Genomic DNA, 8456 nt, shown 5'->3' on the forward strand with positions numbered 1-8456 from the left:
TTGATTTTACCGGGAGGTGTAATTTTTTCGAGGGTTGTTACTTAAGTAATGGGAGTTTGACATTAAGTCTCATTGTGATTAGTTATTGAGCAGTAAAGGGGTTTTTGCTGTTAAAAGTTGGAGATTTTTGCTGATTTTGTGGGTTGTTCAAATGTCAGAACTTGCGAGAACATTTTTGGCGGGTCGGGTGTTACGTGATTCTTTTCTTTCTTGAGCTCATTAAAACGAGTTTTTTTTTTTTTTTTTTTTTTTTTTTTTTTTTCCTTTTTTTTTTTTCTGGGGAGGTGAGCACATTCGAGTTCGAAATGTGAGTGCAGAAGGAATTCCGTGGAGTTGCTGTGATTTCTGAGTTGTGTGTGGTTGCTGATGTGTGAGTTTGGAGAATTCGGTTGGAGAACTTGATGTTTTTTTTTCTTAGAGAGTTGTGATAATGACTTGTCATTTTAGTAGTCATATTTAAGGGAGTTAATTGGGAGACGTTCAGTTATTATTTCTGACCTTTTTGAGATCATTGTTTGATAGAGGTAGTATGTTTGGGTTAATTTTCTTAGATTGACCAAAGACTTGACTGACATACTAACACACACCCAAAAAAAGTCGTTCCCCGACACCAGCAAGACGTCCACCAGCCGTGAAGAGAGGTTGCTGTTAATATTTTACCCCAGGGTGATTACAAGTATTTCCATTGTGGGTGTTCGAGAGAATTCTACAGCGTGTTTTTTAGAAGCCGTGAGAGTCTTCTACGATGAGGGAGGCATTCCGTCTTCCTACAGTTGCTACAGCCTGCTACAGTCTACTGTCTGTTCAGCTACTTGCAGACAAGCGACGAGGGATATTCAAGAATCCTAATGCAGAAAATATGAGAGAAAATGCGTCTTGTGTTATTGGGAGATAAAGCGTGATAAGACTTTATTTTATAGTGTAATGCCAGAGACGTGCAGTTTTACTTATTTTATTTTAAGCCGGCCAGTGTTTTGTATTATATAAGCAATTTTGCTAGGCGGGGGCTAGCATACAGGTGGCCGAGCAATCTGTAAGGCCTAGGGATTTTGATTAATAATATATTGTTCGTGCGTTCTCTGTGACCTATGGAATGTGGAGAACAGTGCAGGAGTGACGACCTGAGAGTAGCTGATGAATGAGTTTCTGGGGGTGGCGTGAGATAAAAATGCTTAGTTCGTCGAGTCAATGTACGACAGTTTATGAACTCTTCTCAAAGTGCCTTTGGGAAACTGGTTGTAGCCAGTAATATGAGGCGTTGTCGAAGTGTGCATTCGTATGTGCGTGTGCGCCTCTTCTATTCATAATGTATCACTAGCCAAGTCGTATGGGGGAACAAGGACTTTGCACACAGAGATTCGGGGGAGGAAGGCAAAGCCACGATGGCGGGTGCCAAAGTGTTTTTATTTATCAGTGAGTGATATTCCGGTTGGGATGGTAAGTGTTACCTTACTTTAGCCAAAGGGATGGCTTGTTTGATATCTTGTAAGATGTTCCATTTTATTAACTTTGTCTTTAAACTTGTGTGTGTACTTACCGGGATGTGTTCTGTATCTTTGGAACAGACGGATCTGGAAAATGCCGGGGTGATAAAGAGTTTCCCAGGGGTGGGGTGGACTTTTGGGTGACTTGACATTGTAGTTTTTGAGTTAGTCTGTAAGACTGGATTACTTAGTTAATTGATTTAGTTATTCTTGTAAATAAACGTTATGTTATGATGCAACTCTCTCATTTTCATTACCTGTTAGAATGGAGAGAGAGAGAGAGAGAGGGTGATTCCTTAGAGAGAGAGAGAGAGAGAGAGAGGCTGTGTGTGTAATAGGGTGTGGGGGTCTGCCTTCCGTTTCGTGTCCACGCTTACCTTATGAATACTGGGGTCCTTCCCCCATGTTATATATATATATATATATATATATATATATATATATATATATATATATGTATATATATATTGTTCATGATTTTAAGCCAGAACCAAGGAAAAATAAAGTCTTTTACCCAAGTTTAATGCATCTATGTCTATATACAAGTTGCCCCTTCCACTTTGGAAGAATCCACTCTCTCCATTCTCTTGGAAAAGCTATCTCTTCTCCCATTGGTTCTTGGAGTTATCCCCTGCAGAGCCAACACTTCAAAGGCCTGGAACCCAGCAGCCCACTCTCAGAAGAACACCAGACCTAGGAGAAATCAGATCTCTTGCACCTGACCAGATGCTGCCTTCTAAACCCCCCCCCCACCCCCCCCCCACCCCCCCTCCCCCCCTTGGCCCCTGCCTTTTTTACCATGCTTTGGGAAGTCCCAAGTATATTTTTAAGGTCAATAGTACCAAAAGACATCAAGGAGAAGTCCGCCAGCCTCAATATCCAGGTACTGCTGGAGGATGTTCCATTTCAGTCAGGTAACTGTTTTTACCTTTGCAAATCTGCCATTTTCCATTTTCCCCCCTTTCCAAGGGGGTGGACCTTTGGGGGGTGTAGTTGTGTCCTCATCCCCCCCATCTGGGCACAATTCTGTAATTACTCCCCTGTGATACTAGTAATATCCCCCTAGTGAATTTAAGCCACGAAACAGTTTTTTTTCTTTGTGTAAATTTCCCAGTCATTTCATTCCCCCCATGAGTGGCCTTTTTGATTGAAGAAAGCAGTGAGTAACGTTCGCCTTCGTGTGCTCCCCTGCCTTATGCCTGTGTCCTCTATTTGCAGACAAACGCTTTGCCTGGATGGGGTAGAAATTGGAAATCCTTGAAGCTTGCAATCTTAATCCATTGCCCAAATCTCTAAACGCCGTGACTGGATTGCTCCAGCCACGTGTTCCGGTGGATCGAAAAAGCGGTCCCCCCTTTTGTTCCTGGAGCTCTGTAAATTCATGTAAGTAAAGGGCTTTTAAAACTAGAGTCCAGCTTTTATGTAAATTCCTCCCTCCTCAGTAATATCGGCCTTACGTCTGAGTAGTTTACTTTTTTTTTTGTTTTTTCAGACCCCTCGTCCTCCAGTCAAGGCCAAAATTTTCAGTGTTAATTGTATTTCCTGGGAGTGATCAGGGTAGAAACTGAATAATATATTATGTTAAATATGTATTTTTGTACCTTTTTTGATACAGCCAGTGGCATCATATTAGTTTTTGTATGACATGTATATCTTTGAAAGCATTACCCTAAAAGCGTTTCTCTTTTGTTTTCTTATCTCAATCAATTGCTCATGGCTTGCAATAATAAAGAATATAAAGGACCAAGGAATTTTATTTACATATAATTTGAGAACCAACACAGAACGGGGCTGCAAATAGCAAATATATACAGAGCCACGACAAAATCCTGGTCATGGCATCAAGTGAAGATCACAAGACAGAACATCTGGGACACTATCCAATCAGAACAAGCCCTTAGAAAATGACGAAGAATATTCTACATGTGAGAGTATAACAAATCCTGATTTCCAGACTCTGCAATTTGTGAACTCTACAGTGATCATATGCCACTTTTAGCTACCATATGAATAAATTAATATTTTTAAAAGCCGTTTCGTTATCCAGAATATGAACATCAGCCAGCTTTTAGCAAATATCAGCCTTGATGAGAAGATAATAAGAGGAATTGAAAAGACCATATATAAAGTCAATTCCACTGATGCTGCCATTCTTTTTAACAAAACATATTAATATTATTATTATTCACGTGGTTCACTTGAGGATACTACCTATCCAGGTATTTTACCCTCTAACCAGAATTCTCCAGGAAATCCCTTATGTGATCCAAGAAAACATAGCGCTTCAGCAGCAGTTAAGAGCAGCTGCTGGTTAGTTAGCACAGGCTGAACATGTAGTAAAATGTAGATGTTTAGATAATGCCTCTGGTAAATCCAGAGATAATGTTACAGTTCCCATCCCACTGGTTGATCGAGGTAAAGGTTATCCCTGAAATGTTATAGTTGCCACAACTAATAAAGAAAATAATGCATCAAATAGTAATGAGAGAAGAAATACTTAAGGAGCAATACACTGGTAGTTAGTTTGGTATTTACAACCCGGCTCGGAGTGAATAGCCTTGGGAAATGGGACTCTGTCAGGCAGTATGGCAGTCATCTAGGTTTGGTAGTTAGGGTTATGCTAAGAGCATTTGCACTGTGAGTAAGAAACAATGAGTGATACCTAGTGCCACTCTCTAGTTTGAATTTGAACTATAAGAATAAAAACTGAAATAACTGTTTCATTTATGTCACATTTTAATCTCTCATGTCACCAGATAAAACTAACTTCTGAGTCGCGGATAAAGCATCTATGCGGGTAACTTCCAGAAGGACGGCCATTTCACATACCTATACAGAAAGCCCATAAACATCATGTCGAACAACTTGCACACTATGCCCCATTCACCTGCTTCTTGATCTAAGTCATACCTTTCCAGTTTCTCTTCTCTATCTATTCGGCACTTTCAATACATCGGATGCCAATATTTTACAGGTCCTCTTTATTCTTTCAAGAATTAAGTTACAAGATAAAGTGAATTCGATATTAACATGTTATTTGCAGATTTAATTTGTGACTATATATATATATATATATATATAATATATATATATATATATATATATATATATATATATATATATATATATAAATAATATATATATATATATATATATATATATATATATATATATATATATATATATATATATATATATATATATATATATATATATATATATATATATATATATATATAATATATAGGTATAGAGGTATATATATATAGATAGATAGATAGATAGATAGATAGATAAATAGATAGATAGATAGATAGATATAGAATATTTAAACTATCAAAAGTTACACATCATGAGTCAAAATGCAAATTAACAGCAATCTCCGACACACTTCGAATATGAGAGGTCGCTCTATTTGCAGATTTAATTTGTGACTATATATATATATATATATAATATATATATATATATATATATATATATTATATATATATATATATATATATATATATATATATATATATATATATATATATTTATATATATATATATATATATATCATATATATATATATATATATAGTATAGATAGAATAGATAGATAGATAGATAGATAGATAGATAGATAGATAGATATTTAAAGTATTAAAAGTCACCCCATCATGGGTCAAAATGCAAATTAACAGCAATCGACGACCCACTTCAAGCATGAGAGGTCGCTCTAAGCCCCTCAGGGAAAAATAAATAAATAAAATTATCGAATGGCATCATCACTACCAGATTAAAAAATCGCACCTAGCGATGGTGAAACCCGATACTGTGTTTGCCCATTCACCTAGAGGATAATTGCATTCAATTCGTTCGATGGCCTTCGCCAGAACTTCATTGCAAAGCCATTCCAATACCCGATGAAAATATTCAAGTGTCTCATTTCTGTGATTAGTCCCTGAAAAGGTGAATGATTCTTTCTATGTAATTAATCGAAATTCAGATACAGGAGAATACTATTCTGGGGCTATGAATATACGATTTAAATAATTTGCCGGATAAAAAGTTGAAACTAGATCTAATGTCAAGAGTTGGTAATTAACTTACTACGAATTATTCTTTCCGAATAAATGAGCGTTGATATATGTACAAAAGGACACAAGTTGAATAATGACTTTCATGCAATAATACGAAATTCTATTCATTATAGAATATTCCTGTAATGCCATCTGAATAAACTCACAAAAAATATGAACATTTTTAACTTAAATGGAGTTAGGAGTCTAAATTTGGATGAAGCATTCAATGTAATAATTTCATATCATGTTATCACTGACTATCAAGGCAAAAAAAATCGGTAATGCCAAAATCTGATAACCCATTAGTTTTCCTCTATCCCAAGATAAATGGAGACTCGCACATTAATGTGGATTTACAAAATGAAATGCATGAACTATCGAATTTCACGTCGACGAACTTTTGAAACGCAATACAAGGTTTCCCACCTTCGACATAAGCGCGCGCACACACACACACACACACATGTATGACTTCGTAGTGGTGGCGACAGCAACTAATGCTTGATTGACTTTTCCCTGACAAACACTTGTCATTGTGGTTGTACTTATACATATAAAAAAGAGAGTAATAGTAGTGGAGACGATAAGAGGCAATTCGAAAAGCTATTAGATATGCTACTAGAATACAACATTCAACAAATAAACCACCAGCCAACAAGAAAGGAAAATACTTTAGACCTAGTATTTGTGAACGAGATGAATTATGTTAAAGAAATAATAGTTTATAATGCGAGTATTTCAGACCATAATGTCATAGAATTAACAGTCCATTCCAAAGCAAGTTAAAACAGAGATAAGCAAGAAATGAAAAAGTGGGAAGGATATGGAAAATACAACTTCTACAGTAAAAATATAAAATGGTCTGAAATAAATGAAGAATTAAACAAAGATTGGGATAACATTTTCGTAAGTGATGACATAATGGTAAATACGGAGATAGTATATAAAATATTAGAGAAAATAGTTGGATAATATATACCTAAGAACCAAAGAAAATAAACATCTGTCATGCATACCAAGAGACAGAAGGATCTTGTTCCAGAAAATCAGAAAGTGGAAAAAAGGTCTTGCAAAAGAAAAAAAATGTATGGAAAGTTATAGAACTAAAAAGTAAGATAGAAAATGCAGAACAAAAGATTATACATCAAAAAGAAAATGAAAAAACGGGACTTGGAAGAAAAAACCCTAGTAAATAATCAAGCAAAACCCCAAACTATTATACTCATACACGAAAAACGATGAATAAAAGAAGAATAGAAAATAGGGCCCTTCCTTAAGAATTGAAGGGAGATTAAACGAATGCAAAAAAAAAGGGAAAGTTTGCAACATATTGGCAGAACGCTCTAACGAGAGAATTCACCCCTAGAATCGATAAATGAAGATAACTGACTATAGAATTAAGGGACGAAAATAGTGAATATTTAGCTGACATAGATATTAATGAAGCTGATATTGTCAGGCTATTAATGAAATTAAAAATGGAGCTGCAGCAGGGCCTGATGGAGTTCCTGCTATTTTGTTAAAGAAAGTAGTTCATTCTATCGCAAAGCCACTTGCAATATTATTAAGACAAAGTGTAGATACAGGCATGATTTATGATGAGCACAAATTAGCATATATTACCCCTACATTCAAAAGTGGATCAAGACTAGAGGCAAGTAATTATAGGCCTGTGAGTCTAACATCACATATTATGAAAGTGTATGAAAGGGTAATGAAGAAAAATATTATGAAGCATTTAATAAAAAAATAATTCTGTTTAATATAGGACAACAGGTTTTGGGGTTTTTCGTACCGGAAAAAGTACACAAACCCAACTGTTAGTCCACCGTGAGAACATATACAAAAATAAGAAAGCGAAAATGGAACAGATGGGGTTTATCTAGACTTTGCAAAAGCTTTTGACAAGGTATACCATAATATATTAGCGAAAGAAAATTAAGAAAATAACCATTAATATAGTGGATAAAGTAGGAAGATGGTTAAAAGAATTTTTACACAACAGAAAACAGATAGTTATTGCAAACGATGAGAAATTGGATGAAGCTAAGGTAATTTCCGGTGTGCCACAAGGTATGGTGTTAGTTGCATTACTGTTTGTTATTATGATTGCAGACCAGAGACAGTAATGTTAAGGACTCGGTAGTGAGTAGTTTCACCGATGACACAAGAATAAGTAGAGAAATTACTTGTGATGAAGATAGGAACGCGCTACAAAGAGACCTTAACAAAGTATATGATTGGGCAGAGGTTAAATAGGATGGTATTTAACTCTGATAAATTTGAATCAATAAACTATGGAGACAGAGAAGGAAAGCTATATGCATATAGGGGACCTAATAATGAGACAATCACAAATAAGGAGGCAGTTAAAGACCTTGGTGTGATGATGAATAGGAACATGTTATGCAACGATCAAATAGCAATTCTATTGGCAAAATGCAAAGCAAAAATGGGAATGTTGTTACGGCACTTATTCCAAAAACAAAGAAAAGCTGAACACAATTGATTGATGCTTTATAAAACATATGTTCGTAGTCCACTTGAGAATTGCAATATGATATGGTACCCACACTATCACAAGGATATTGCACAAATAGAGAGTGTACAAAGGTCCTTTACAGCTAGAATAGAAGAAGTTAAGGACCTTGACTACTGGGAAAGACTACAATCCTTAAAATTATATAGTCTAGAAAGGAGAAGAGAACGCTACATGATAATTCAGGCATGGAAACAGATAGAAGGAATAGCTGAAAACATCATGGAGCTAAAAATATCAGAAAGAGCAAGCAGAGGTAGATTAATAGTGCCCAAAACTATACCAGGAAAAATAAGGAAAGCACATAGGACATTAATCCACTACGCAGCAGCATCGATAATGCAGCGTCCATTCAATGCGTTGCCA

Source organism: Macrobrachium nipponense, chromosome 15 (genome assembly GCF_015104395.2).
Source record: "Macrobrachium nipponense isolate FS-2020 chromosome 15, ASM1510439v2, whole genome shotgun sequence".
Lineage (NCBI taxonomy): Eukaryota > Metazoa > Arthropoda > Malacostraca > Decapoda > Palaemonidae > Macrobrachium > Macrobrachium nipponense.